At 35.5% G+C, this 14,966-nt stretch overlaps 1 protein-coding gene across 8 annotated transcripts in view; it reads right to left on the minus strand.

Annotated features, from left to right (window-relative positions):
• Nucleotides 1–14,966, minus strand: part of CCSER1 (coiled-coil serine rich protein 1) — a 735,108-nt gene that overhangs the window by 146,050 nt on the left and 574,092 nt on the right. The gene's annotated exons all lie outside the window — the stretch shown is intronic.

Raw genomic sequence — 14,966 nt, forward strand, 5'->3', positions numbered from 1 at the left:
CCTCAACTCAAGTCTTGTAGTAGGCTTAAAAATAGTTGTATTGATGAGATTATTTTTGGTCATAAAAGAACAGAAATAGTTTCAGAATCTTCACACAATATGCACATGTATGACAACTTGTTTACAAGCACTGGTAATCTCACTGACACTAATAAAATTATTCATGTTTTGAAAATTAAGTGATTAAGGATATTCCTAAACTTTTATCTGGGCTGCACTTCTAGGTATTAGGCTTAACAGACTGCACATGGTTTCACATGATGGTGTATGATTCAAAACAAAAAGTGAAGTATAACATTTCTCTCTGGTCCTTTTGAGCTTCTTAGTCTTTCAGGGGGACAGTTATGAATCCCAGTCTCTGGAAATGCCCAGGCTAGCATGAGAATTAGAGGAGGTGGAAGATAGCAATTACTTCACAAAAGGACAGATCTACATAGAATCGATGATGGGCTACACTGCAGGGAATGAGCAGAGTTAAGATTTGTATTGTGAATTAAGATTTAATGAATCCCCAGGCAAGTTTTATCAAAGAAACTAAAGGAAAGGCAAAAAGAAAAAGAAGGCTGCTTGATCATGGATTAGCTAAATGAAAATACTATGTAAGTTAAAAATAAAATACATCTAAGTGAAAGTGACCTTGAACATTTAGCTACAGTACTAATCATCAGGAGGTAAAATACTCTGTTATTTCAGGGTAACGATGAATTGATTGCCAGGAAAAGAAATGTTGTAAGAGTATTTCAAAAACACACTGCTGCTTTTGTAATATGCATTTTATGCATTTTTCTAATAACAGATTGAAAAATATGAATATATATATATATTTCTTTATGAAAAGGTTAAAAAACAGAACAGCTTTCTAAAACAACTAAAATAATCAATTAAGTGTACAATTCTTTTTCAGCAGAAGAACATCTCGTTCTCTTCTTTCCTTATACCTCTCCTAGAGACAGTAATCTAAGATTAGAATGGTACCATAATCACATCCAATAGACAAATATAACTATCAAACATAATCATCTAAATGATGGTATGTGTTTACTGCACAGTGTGTTTTTTTTTTTTTTTTTTCTTTGATAAGTATGCCAAAGGAACTGTTTTTCAGGGCATGGCAAATAGAAATTATGGACTGATGCAGATATATTATAGGCATAAAATGTTTATTTGTATAAACATTTTAATCAGTCTGTCCCAAAAGTGGTTCCATTTCCAATTTCCGACTGATGATAATTTTAAAGGTAATTGAGGGCAAATTATTTGTGGAGCTGGGAACTAGACTTTCCAACTCATATCATAAATTTTCAGAACATTTTTCAACACTTTTTATTATATATTAGACATAAATTGCCATAAAGTACAGTGGGGAACGTTCCATTCCCAACAAATTGAACTCATCCGTGCAAGATATAATTATAGGCCCAAACTCAAGTACCAAAATTGCTGATTAAGAATGCACCTACCAAGGAGAAAAAGCATGATCCAGTGTCTTCTGAAAGACCTAATCAAACATTGCCCATTCCACAAAATAATAGTAACAATGGCATTTTTTTTCTGGTTAAGAGACAAAATGTTCCTCTGTGAAATTGCAGGGCAGAAGAGTTTCTGTGGAAAGCTTGGAATTTCACAAGACCCAGTTCCTGTAATTAGGGTTTTAGTCAAAGGTGATGTGAGAGGTGATAAGCAAAAAGACTAGTCCCCGTGACTTGATAAAAGCCATAGGAACATATCTAATCGTACTCAAGCCCAGTTACAGGAGGCTAGGTCTGCCCTTCTCTTCCCCAACAAAAAACATTAATTCTGTGATATACTTGGCACCGGTAAGAATCTAATTTTAAGCCACATAAATATTTTCAGAAACAATATTTTCAGAAATATTTGGGGAAAAAAAAAAAAAGCAAAACTTCTTTTTGTCAACAGCAAAATTTCTATTTCTGTGTGACCAATGCATTGTTTTCACATACTTCTCCAGAGAGTCGTAAAGTGTTCTAACAGTGTCGTGTCAAGTTAGAAAATATGCAAACCTGCTGGACTTCACGTATGACACTGAGCAAACCACACAGCTGCTATTCATTTCACCATTTGCAACGTGTCAGTAATAAGTATGGCTAATGTAGACTGCCGTAGAATAACTGCAGTTCTTGATTTTGCCTTGTAAAAGGCAACACCACAAACCCCAAATTACGAACATTGTAGTCCCATGCTAATAGGCAGGAGAAACTGGAAGATGATTGTCCACTTTCATAATTATTGATTTTTATAGGGTACATATCACTTTATTAATTTGATGCTCATTAAATATGGAGTTTCATAAGCAATTAACAAACCAAATACAAGAACAAATGGACCTTATATAAATGCCAGTAGCAGGCCTGATTTAAAGGACAAAATGAAAGAAAGGCTAAATGTCAGAGACTCCTGAGTGCTTACACATATTTAGAGGAAGCCTTTCTTTTAGTAACATATTCTCAATGTAAGAGAGTTCATAGTTAATTGTGTATCTCAATGAACAATCTCCATGGATTTCTAAATTCTATAAAAGAAAAAAAAATTGCATGAGGCTCTTTTAGCGCATAGTATATTGCAGGGAACTGTAAAGAATAGCTAAGCACCCTCCCGCACATATCAAATGACTTTTGGAGCTTCTCTTGGAAACAAATACAGTTCAGTAACTAATTATTTGTCACCAGCAATCTGGAAACCTCCACAGAGAAGCCCAAATAATGTCTGTGCAGTGCAGAGATCTCTCTGTATAGGCATTTCCTGTATTTGCAGCCACAACACCATTCTACAAAACACAGCCCATAATAAATTGTCATATTTTTTATTTGTAACCCATCTGTGGTATTTTTCTTTCATTTGTTTATTAGTAATAATAAAGATGCTTGGCTCTTAAAGATATTTAGCTCACTGGAACAGATTGCCCAGAGAGGTTGTGGACGTCCCATCCCTGGAGGTGTTTGAGACCAGGTTAGTTGAGGCCCTGAGAAAGCTGATCTAGTGGCTGGCATCCCTGCCTATAGCAGGCAACTGGGAACTAAGTGATCTTTAAGGTCCCTTCCAACCTGAGCCATTCTATGATTCTTTGATTGATTCTGTTACACAGTGAAATGTTTTCCAGAAGTCTTAAAATATCTGGCAAATCTCTCACAGCATCTCTCTACACTACTCCACCCCAATGACCAGAAGCTGCTGACGAAAGGGCTTGTTTTTGTGCCATGGACCTGGGTGATCTAGTCCACCAGATCGTCTTGCTTTTATGGCTTCTGGTGACATCACCAGACAAGGATATTCTTCATAGGGCTATCGTATACTGTATATGGCATGTCACCTACCTATCCTTTAACTACAAGTTCATTATTTACAAGAGTAGAAGACTGCTGATAGTGACTCCTAATAGCCAGCTAACAAGAAAAAAAAATGGTAGCTGGTCTTCTCCATCATGGGACTGTAATTATTAATAACAGTAGAGAATGGAGTAAACCACTGGAGATTGCCAAAGCAACTGTTAAAAGGGAAAAGAGAAAAATTAATGAACAGATTTTTCTATGTTTTTGTATCTTTTCATGGAAACTAAGGTATAAATCAACATGGTAATTATTTTTACAACAGATTATTGTTCTTACAACAGATTAGTTTTAAAGTCTGCTGAAATTCACTCCAATCTCCACTCTGTTCCAGGTCACCACTATGCCCACTACATCATTTAAATCATGGGTGTCTATTGCCACTGAAAGCTGAGACACAACTTGATAGGGAGCAGAAGAAAAAGCAAGGAATAATAACGTTTTAGAACAGCTTTTTCAGAGAAGAAATCATAACTTGATGCTGCTTCATACTGGCAAATGCAAAATACATTTACTGCAAAACATCAGAAGGGTTGCTCTACCTACCATATTGATCATAAAAAATAACAGCAATGTTGACATATTATACCTTTCTATGATGAGACAATGATCAACGGTGTTTGCCACCTCATGGACAAAGCGCAAAATACAGGCAGTGTTTATTCATGACTGGCAGCATCTGTAGGAGTGATTAGGGGCTTTCAGATGAACATTTGTTCTGTTCAGCTGAACAGGATTTGTAGTCTTCCATAATAGTCGTGAATATTGACTGCAGCTACATGTACTTAGATCTAGTATTTTCAAACCCCTTGTAAACAGAGGAAAACCATATCTTCCTAAACACATTTGTTTCAAAGGACAAGGTATAGTAATATGAAACCACACACACACACACACACACACACACACACACACACACACACACAAAAGTAGAGGGATCACTTTCTAGCCTCCTGGATCACGTATTTTTCTAATGTGCAAGTTTACTTACATACTGCTCAACAAAAGAAAAAAAAATCTTCCATACTAAGACAGAAACTCATTTGTTTGTTTGTATATAACATCACAACTCATCACAAATAACTTTTACCAGAAAAGCTGACATATATGATTATTGAAAATCAGGAGAGAACATGTGAGAGGAGTTCCTCTACACCAACATTTAGTAGTATTTTTTCTTTCAATTTAACATCACGTGAGAGGCATCAATCAACGAGCTCTGAATTCCTTACAGTTGTTCTAAAACGCTCCAAAACTTGGTCTACTGCTTCTCATTCTGGTCACTATGACTGTGTAGGAAATGCATGGTCACCATCTTGCTCTTCTTCTCAGTCTGTGACTAGACTGGTTGAAAAACCCACCCCGGCTGGGAACTTGTGCCGTTTGTATTAAACAGGGAGTTAACTCTGAAGGCCAACTGGAACTATTTGAATGCTAGTGCTGTTAAACTACCAGAGGAAACACAAAGACTCAACCTGGGTAATTAAAAATTCATTATTTAGAAAAACAGATCAGATGGATTTGGTTTTAAATCTCAGGACCAATGCACACATAGAATAAGAAACAACAATACGTTCAAAAATATATCCTATGAAGAATAATAAACCTCACAGTTTCAGGGGGATGAAACAGATGGTTTCAGTACTCCCTGTCTTATGTAGGGTTCTATCCTGAATAACTGAGAAAGCATATCTCATTTTGTACACTATCTAAATATTATTTTGGTTTGCATGAAAACTGGAGTAAAAGAATTGAGAGTAAGAGAATATAAAGTGACAATTGTTCTTGGTAACGTAAATTAGTTGGAGTTAATAATTTATTCTCACTTCTAAACTTTTTACTGAGATATAGTATTTCCATTTGCCCTAATCAATGCTTAGAGGAGGAAGTCAGATGCTAAAGTCTGTTCTGGTCAAGTACAGACCAAGGCCTCTTCAAATGAAAAGAGGAGTAACTGTACTTAACAAACATGGAATAAAAATACTAAATCTAGTGTCAGACAAACTGTCTGTCCATAACATACACTGAAACATAAATCAATGGAATCAAAAAAAAATAAACAAAATAAAAAACTCCACGAAACTTTTCACCTCACTTTTATGTTTTGAGTGCTCACTGTACTAGGTTATACAACACTTCTGGCATGTTACAGAAGTTTGGAGATGGTTAGTGTGCTGAACAGCTGACCTTTCAAGTTAGAGGTTGTGGTTTTACCTCTTCTTCAGATTCTGATGCACAAGTCAGATTTTCTTTTAACAATTAACTGATAAAAACAAAAACATGCCTCTGTGCTAAACTCAAAACACTGGATATTACATTCAGAACTTTCCTGCAGTTTTTCTTCATTTTTTCAGTCTTTCAGAATTTTAAGTACAGTGTTTAATCAATAGAAAAACACTCCTTGAAGAGAGGGAGACTGAATAATAGTAAAACAGAAGTGTTAATGAGGCTTCAGAACATCAGTCTGCATCAGTGCTCTTCTGAATAGAGTATATGCAGACTTTAATTTGTAGCAAGGTGGTGGAATTCACATACCTTTGATAAATCAGTTCTTCCTTCTATATAAAAGAGAAAACCAAGAGAATAAATATGATATATTTCACACATTACTTTAAAAGCCAGTTTTATGAAACCCATCAAGAAGGAAGATGAAACAAGGCTCTGAGACCTCTTTCCAAATGCATCTCACCAAATTGAACTCAACTCCTGCAAGCAAATAAGTTCTAGTGGGAGCACTATGTAGACAATTTCTCTTTCTCTTCTTATGTTGCTCATTTAAGGTGAGCTTATTAATGTTGATACAGAAACTCCCATAGAAACTCCAATTCCTATGGGCTTTGGAGCAGATCCAATCTATAGGTTATTAATCTTACTTTCCTCCCTGTTTTCCCACTTGCTTTAGATATCCTATGAACCACCTCATTAAAAGACAAAATGAAAACAGACTAGATTTATGTAAATGAGTGCAGTTTCTCAGTATTTTTTTCTTCTCAGAATGGAATCCAAGAGGTTAGCTGGCTTTTATGCCAATTGTGTTTATGTTATTTCGTATTTTCATTACAGCTGCTATTTACAGGCAAGTTATTATTAAATTAGTAAAACTTTTAAAAGTAACAAAACAGACAAGTGTAACTACAATGACCAGCAAAAACTTTTCAAATTCCATGAAATTTCAAGTGGAGAAGTCTCTTCACATAAAGCTAAGCTCTAGACACATAACCCAGTGTAGTCATTCCCACCTCTAGACCACTATTCATGAAAAAAATGCTCATTAGTCCATCCGATGTTTTTCTGCAACCACCAGGTCGCCAGCATTAATAGTTTCTCCTCTGTCTTCAACCTCAGCCCTCAGATCTTGTCTGAACTGAGAGTTCCCTCTTTTTCAGTCTTCACATACCTTAAGCAGACTTAACGCTCTCCTCTACCCTACCAGAAAGACTAGGATGGGCAGCCTCTCCTCATCCACTATAAAATCTAACTTTGATCTTGTTCTTAAATTCTCTCTGCTTCAAAACCTATAAATGACTTGGCTTTCTCTTTCTCCCACTCTCCACTTTTTCTATTAACTTCCTTGCTAACCTTTTTGTTTGTTTGTTTGTTTTTCTGCCTGATTTATCCACACCCTGAATCCTTTCTGCATTGCTGAGTTTCTACAAGGAATCTTGCTCATATCTGAGGACATTTCAGGCTTCCTGAAAAGTAGATCTGGATACCTATCTAGATGTATGGGGACTGGGTAGCTACTTCTGTTAAAAGACATCTATCAAGTCAAAGACAAGCACTCCCCTTTCTCCACAAAGTTCTTGAAAAAGTTGCCAACTTTGTCATGAGTTATGGTGCTTAGCTTAATGCAACTGGCCAGCTTCGGATGACGAAATATGAGAAATGTACTACAGCAAAGATAGGAAGGATCTTTCTTTCTGTAGCACTAATGACTACAGTTACATTTTTGTTTGTTTGTTTGTTTGTTTTTTCCCCCCAGCTTATTGGCACTACTGATTATATTTAACCTTTTTTTTTTTTTTTTTTAATTGTAAGTGACAGGGGAAAAACAAGATCTTCAAAAAATCAGCATAATAAAAATGAATTAATCTGGGCAGCATTTTTTTCCAAAGGAGTTTCTAGCATATTAGTACAAAAATAGGCAAAAGATGATCGCAGTCACAAGTGATCAGCCTGTACTGGGAAGCTATTAGAAATAATTGTCCATTTTGCAAAGAAATCTAAATCAAATGTTTCCTCATGCACTGAAAAAAATACAGTAATACCAGGACTGAAGAATATGCCTCCTTTCTGTTTCTAAAACTCTCTAACACACTCTGCAGGTCACAAGGCATCATGTCGAGTTTCAATCTTGCTGGAACAGAGGAAAGCATATCGGGACCTACTGGACAGGGAAGTACAGTGTAAAAGCTTTTTGAGATTCAAACAAAAAGGAAAAAAAGCTTAAAAGGAACAAACAAACAGAAAACACTTCTTCATCAGGCATAATTCAAGAGTTTGGACTTCAAAGAACAGACAATTAGCTCACGCAGAAATTTAAATAGTTTCAGTAGTTTAAAGAAATTGCCCTGTGGACTTGGGGGTACTGGTGGTTGAAAAGCCCTCTATGGTCTGGCAATGTGTGCTTGCAGCCCAGAAAGCCAACTGTATCCTGGGCTGCATCAAATCATGGCCAGCAGGTTGAGGGAGGTGATTCTTCCCCTCTGCTCCATTCAGGAGACCTCACCTGGAGTAATGCATTCATCTGTGGGGCCCACAGCATAAGAAAGATATAGACCAGCTGGAGAAGAGGGCCATGAAGATGATCAGAGGACTGGGGCATCTCTCCTATGAAGAAAGGCTGAGAAAGTTAGGATTATTTAGCCGAGAGAAGAGCAAGCTCAAGAAATACCTTATTCTTAGGTCTTAGTCTTCCAGTATTTAAAGGGGGCCTACAGGAAAGCTGATGAGAGACTCTTTATCAGGGGCTGTAGTGACAGGGCAAGGAGTGATGATTCTAACCTAAAAAAGAGTAGGTTTAGATATAAGAAAGACATTCTTCACCATGAGGATGGTGAGGCACTGGAACAGGTTGCCCAAAGAAGTTGTGGACACCCCATCCCTGGAAGTGTTCAAGGCCAGGCTGGATGGAGTTCTGGCAGGGGGGTTAAAACTGGATTTAAGGTTCCTTCCAACCCAAACCAGTCTATGATTCCATGATTTTATGAAACACGTTATTTTACTGTTAGGTTGGAATAATGGCTTTCTTGTCCATGGCTGTGTCTCTCTCCTTGTCTCAGAGAATCTCTAGGATGTTGAGTGAGGGGTGGATCAGTGCAGAGCCGGCAGAAAGGCACTCACTAGAGCACAAGAAGAAGAAGGAGGAATAGGAACGTGATTCTCCAATGGCAAAGCACAAAGAGTACTGCCAGTGGACAAGGGAACAGTTCCTTCAAAAATGTGAAAAGCCAACTACAGCAATCCACAATGTTTGCAATGACACTTGCATTGGTCTGCATTCCTTTTACCAATTCCTTTTACCCCACCAGAGCTTCTTAGCTCTGGTAATGACTTTCTTTGCTTGCAAGATATTCCACTAGTGTCAACCTCTCTGTAAACAAACTGGTTAGTAAAGGAGGAAACACAAAGATGTGCAGCACAGTATTGCTGATTTACTGCAATTACATGATTTAAAGGTACATGTAATAGGGTCAATGGGCAGGGGCAGCAAATTTAACAACACTGGGAGGGGTGAATGAACTTCCTGGAAGAGCTGTAATACTCACATTGATTTAAAACATTCCTGTGATATACACAAAATCTACAATTACATCTGTAATTCCCAGTAGTAGTTAGCATGCTGTAGCTACTGCTAGAGTAAACATGTACTCGTAGATGTGAAATTTAAGACAATGGGCTACACCTTTGAATGAGCTCTCCCTCTCAGGGGTATCCCTCTGATACCCCTGATGACTGTATCCTTGTACTCTATAAAGCTTCTCTTCATTTAAGTGACAACTTTTCTGGCTACCCCATTCACCCTTAATGATTTGTGTTTCAGGAGTACAAATTTCAAAATGTTCACAACCAATTATAAAGGTAATTTGTAAACTTTATTTATTTATTTATTGGGGGGGGGGCAAGACGTTCTAGCTATGAGGATTGCTCTTTTCATCAAATATATCAGTGTGTATGAATGTATGTGTATAGACTTATCAATCATACTATAGATAAAGACACAATAGAAAAACTTGTATTGTGTTCAATCACCTTCCTTTTGTAAACCACACCTGTTTTGATTTAATTGGCCATTTAGTCAAGGGAAAGCGGACTGAGTACAGTAAAACTGCATTACTTGATTGTCTTGGACTGCATCATTATATAGTCTGGATGTAAGAAACCACAAATCATAGGAGGCTATGCCATTCACCTAACCTGACATTTTTGCACTTTGTATATATTTTGTTGAAAATTGACTTCTGTGGGGAGATTTCTCAAAGCAATCCCCTAGAAGTTACTGCACATTGCAGAAGCTGGTGCTGAGAGCAGGCAAGCAGCTCTATTAGCGACAGTGAATACTGCTGCATTGGTTAATCATCAGGGACTGTTTAAACAGAGGGACATCTGGTGCACCTCTCCACAGAGACTAAACAAATCATTTCTAATATCCCTCCTCTATATCAGGGTCTGGGCTTCATCCCGTGTTAATTTGCAATTTTACTGAGCATTCCATCATTCCCACAATACCCTGTTGTTAAAACACTGAGCATTACATTTATTCCAGCAGAGAGAATAAAAAAGCAACTGTAACCAGAAGAGTTTTAAACTGCTAGAGAAGGAAAAAAAAAAAAGTTTTATTTATTTATTTGTTTATTTATTTATTTTTAAATAGCACATGGCTAGTCCTTTTGGTATTGTTTTTAAGAATACATTTGTGGTATTTGGCAGAGCTACTGATATTGGGTAATGAGTAGTTTGAAGAATATACAGAGCAAAATGTGGCAACACAAACCAGACACAACTTAAGATAATAGAAAGGGTGAAACGAAAAATGATACTCTTAGAAGTACTAGTTCTATAAAAGTTTCAAACAACCAATTTTACTTAGCCAAATGAACAAAGCAATTCTATAAGCAAGGCAATTACTTATTTCTCTTTGTACTCTTTTTTCCTGTACAGGAAAAAAAATAATTGGCAAAAACATTGTTTTTGCATTGAGAACATAAATGCTTAGTTTCATATGTGAAAAGGCCTTTGAGCCCACCACCCACCACCAATTTTTTTTTTTGATTGTTCTGCTCTCACTTTTAATCTAAACATTTTAATGTCAATGAATAAGAGTATCTTAGGTCTTCCACCAAGAGGTCTTGGTAATGGAAATACACAGATAGAAATTTGACTAGGATTAAAATCCATTAAGATTTACTTGAAAGGTGAAGAGGTAAAAAGAAAAAAAGATACTCTGAGAAGTATATCACATGGCATCTGTGTCAAGCAGGGTAAGAAAAATGACTATATTACCAAGCTGTGCTACGCAGACCATCATAAACCAATTTGAGATTCTATCTCCTAGTTTTATCTGTTAGCTTGTCCTGTTTTTCAAGGAATAACCTAATATAATACAAGTAATTTAGAGGTAATTAACTGTAAAAGCATTTGAATGGATTATCACTTCAACAAAGAAACCAAGTCATTATCTATAGTCAGATATACTCAGGGACTCTTTCATCATAGAGCAATATTACTACTACACATCTTGGGAGGTACATTGCATTTCAAAATCTCTCCACATATTTCAGCCCTAGGACAGAAGTCTGAGCTTTATAATTATATTCAAATTATCTTTTCAAGTTGTTTTCATATACTGACAATGTTTTTGAAAAAAAAATAGGGGTGAGGGTGGAGGTGTCGATGATTTTGAAATGTTACTATTCTTTAACTGGAATTATGTGATGGTACAGAAACAGGCCAAGGGCATTAATAAACCCTCCGCTGAATTCCAAACCTGTGGCTAAAACATCATTCAGTAAACAAAACTCTCAAGCCTTTCTGAAAAACAGATTTTCGCTCCCAAACCAAACTGGAATCAATCTGAACAGTTTAAATATGGAAGAGTTCATCCATGAAACCTCTACACTTGGTTTGTGTGCACATGTCTGATGCCCATTTTTTTAGTACTGGGAATAAGAAGCAATGATGATAACAATAAAATTTTCAGCTATCAAGACAATTACTTCTGGCAAAAACTTCTGTTGTAGCCCACAATATTCAGTAAATTCCAATTACTTTTCAGGAGAAAGAAAAAGCATAATTCTGTTGCTGCAGTGACAGTACACAAATATGTGATTTATCTAAGCTAGAATATTAAGCAGTGCTATGTTAGAACTGAAAAATGTATGTTAGAACATGAAAAATAGCAATTATTATAACAAAACATGATGTTTTTGTAAAAGCCACACTGAATTCAGTGTAAACTTTGTAGCCAATTCCAGGGGAACCAGGGTCAGACCTTCACGTTTGAAAAGTTGTTGCATTCAGTAATTCTCAATGCTATTAAGGATTAAATGTGACCAAGTGAAACAAGACCTAACATAAAAATCCTGATGATTCAGAGTTTTTGTTATTGTTGTTGTTATTAGTATCATATGAATTATTAATTTTTTTTACAGAGCAAAACATCTAATGGAGACAAAGCGATTAAAAAGTATAATTGGCCTTTTTATCTCCAGCTTAACACCTGCAATATCATAAAAGTAAACTGATCCAGGCACAGCCCTACATTCACCTTGAAGAGGCCTAACCATTAAGTTATGCAAATATTACTGAACACAATTCAATCCCTTACTCATAATTTAGACTGAGAAGACTGAACAAAAGCCATAATATTATGATATTAAGATCCCAAAGTTGAAAAGATAAATTTCATTTACTCAGCAACAACACAGATTCTGTATATTTAATGACAGACATTAGAGAACCCACCAACGTCTGCCAAGTAAGTGATATATTAAGCAGAAAATTGGTCAAGTTAAGAATACTAAGGGTTTGTTATTCAACCTTTGAAATGTCAGTATTACTGGAAAGTATTTATATACAGATAAATATAAACACACCCAAATGGGCCCATATAAGTGCCATACCAGCACTTGTCAGAGCAGCTAATATTTTTGTGTCTGTACTGTCTACAAGAAGAAACGATTCACACCATTGCATTTATATTTCTATGGGTTTACATCTATAGCTTATTCACACATTATAAACATAAGGATGATTGCCAATAAACATTTTTTTTCTGTCCATGCAATTATACCTCACATTATTTTTATATGTATTTCTATTTATATATATACACTCTAGACTACAAAAGTATATATATATATAGATAGATATTACAAATAGAAATATGTACATAGACAGACAGTATGTCTTTATGTTTTATTGCTAATTCAGAGTGGGCCAGATCTCAGATAGCGTAGACAAGCAGAAATTTCTTAGAAGACTCATCAACTCTATACCAAATTTGTGTCAGTTACATCTTTAAATTATATTTTAATTTGGGAAAGTCACAGAACAGTCACTGGCTATGGGACTACCTTGGACTATCTTGAAAAAGTAGAGGTGGTAGACAAGCATAATCTTTTTGTAAATATTTGTGATATCATTTACTTCCCATAAATAAATAAATAAATAAATAAATAAAATCCATCCTGAAATCTTGGCATACCTAAATGAGTGACAGATTGTCTTCAAATCTTTAACTGTTATTAACATTATTTCTATATATGTCTAAGCTAATTATACATCATTATGACCTAAAAGCCTTTGAACAGAACTATTTCAGTTCAATTTCTATAACTGGTAATATCTTGGTTAGTAAGTTTCAGTAATGAGGGGTCACATTATTTTGAATTGGAAGCGTGTGGGAACAAATGCAAAGACAGAGTCTTTAGCATGGAGATATTTCATACAGTTCTTTTACAGCTGTAAAGCTGCAGCTATTTCAGCCACACTTCAAATTGTTTTATGTATCAGATACATACATATGGAAATACTTCATGCTATTGAAATATATATTAACATTTATATTGACTTTTAAAAATACGTATGTATACTTGTATATATTGTCTATATTGTATATATTGTATATATATACTTGTATAAAATACATATATATACTTGGGAGCAATAAATATGAAAAAAATGGCTTTTCTAAGATCATCCAACCTCATGTTGAGAAACAAAGTTTACATTTCCCAGGGCTTTCTAAGCAGCATCACAGAATATGAAATTATATGGCTGTATTTCCTCTGACGTAATCAGTCTACTAGTCATAGCAAGCATGATTCATTTAACAGGTGGTCTTTACCAGACTTAGATGCAAGAGTCCTGAACAAGGCAGAGTTAAATGGTATAATAATTACATGTAGGATTTTATCTCCTAGCTAGATGCAAGAGATCGATATGCATGATAGATACTGACCTCAGACCTGGTACCACAAGCTGGTCATCCGGCTTGACATTTCATTTGCAATAAATGTTACATATTTCTGGAAAAGACCTTCTCATGCTCTCTAAATGTGGTTTCTGACATTACCATGTAGATTGAGATATAAATATAAATGAACAAATGCGAATTTTTTGAATGGAATTCTATTCTTTGTTTGGACAATTTGGATTTTGAGGGAATTACACTTCAAAGCACAGTAAACTTATTCTGATGACCTTTTGGATACCAAAGAGATAGTAAAAATATAGCATTATAGATGCAATAACCTAAACAAACAGGTTCTTGCTCTGAAACTGTAACTAATTCTTTTATTCATAGATTCATAGAATTCAGAGAAATTTAAACTTGTTTAAAACAAATCATAGTTCTGAAAGGTAACTGAACAAATATCTTGCTGATTTGTTCATTCAAGATGGGTTCAGTGTCCACTAGAGTATTTTTGAAATCCACCGAGAATGATATAATCCTGGAAGTGATTTGATTATTATTATTATTATTTTAAATGCTATCTTATGAATAGTGTTAGTTTTTGGTTAAGTCAAGATAAAAATGAATATTATTTCAATTACTGTTTCTTTTTTTCTACCACCTACAAATAAACAGAAGTATGCATAGTTCCGGAATGTTGACAGGATTTTCAGAAGAGAGGCCTCTTTTTAAGTTAATGTTCCATCCTTGGAGCATTTAACACTATCCATGGTTTCTAATTGACTGTCACAGTAATACTTTTTATACTCTGTGATGTCTTAGCACTACAGCATAGAACATAATGGAAAGGAAAAAAATACCAGGGAAGGTGTATGCTAGTGTAGGAGCAGAAGGTTTTTTGAGGGGCAGCTACGTGAAATATGTAAGAGACGTAGAGACAAAACTGAAGATGATACACTTTGATGAATTGCTTAGGCAAAATCCAAGCTACCACAGAAATGAAATTCCTTTGAAGCCTGAACTTGTGCTGAATATCTGGCTGCATAATGATCACCAACTTAATTCTTTCCTCCCCTTAGGATGATGTAGTGTTGCTGTAGAATGGAGAGGCATTTTACCAATGTCAACACTTTGGAGGACCCACAGCTTTTTTTTTTTTTTTTTTTTTTTTTTTTTTTTTTTTTAAAGCCTGTCAAGATATGCAT

The sequence above is a fragment of the Anser brachyrhynchus genome (assembly GCF_964034855.1).
Source record: "Anser brachyrhynchus genome assembly, chromosome: 4".
NCBI classification, from domain to species: domain Eukaryota; kingdom Metazoa; phylum Chordata; class Aves; order Anseriformes; family Anatidae; genus Anser; species Anser brachyrhynchus.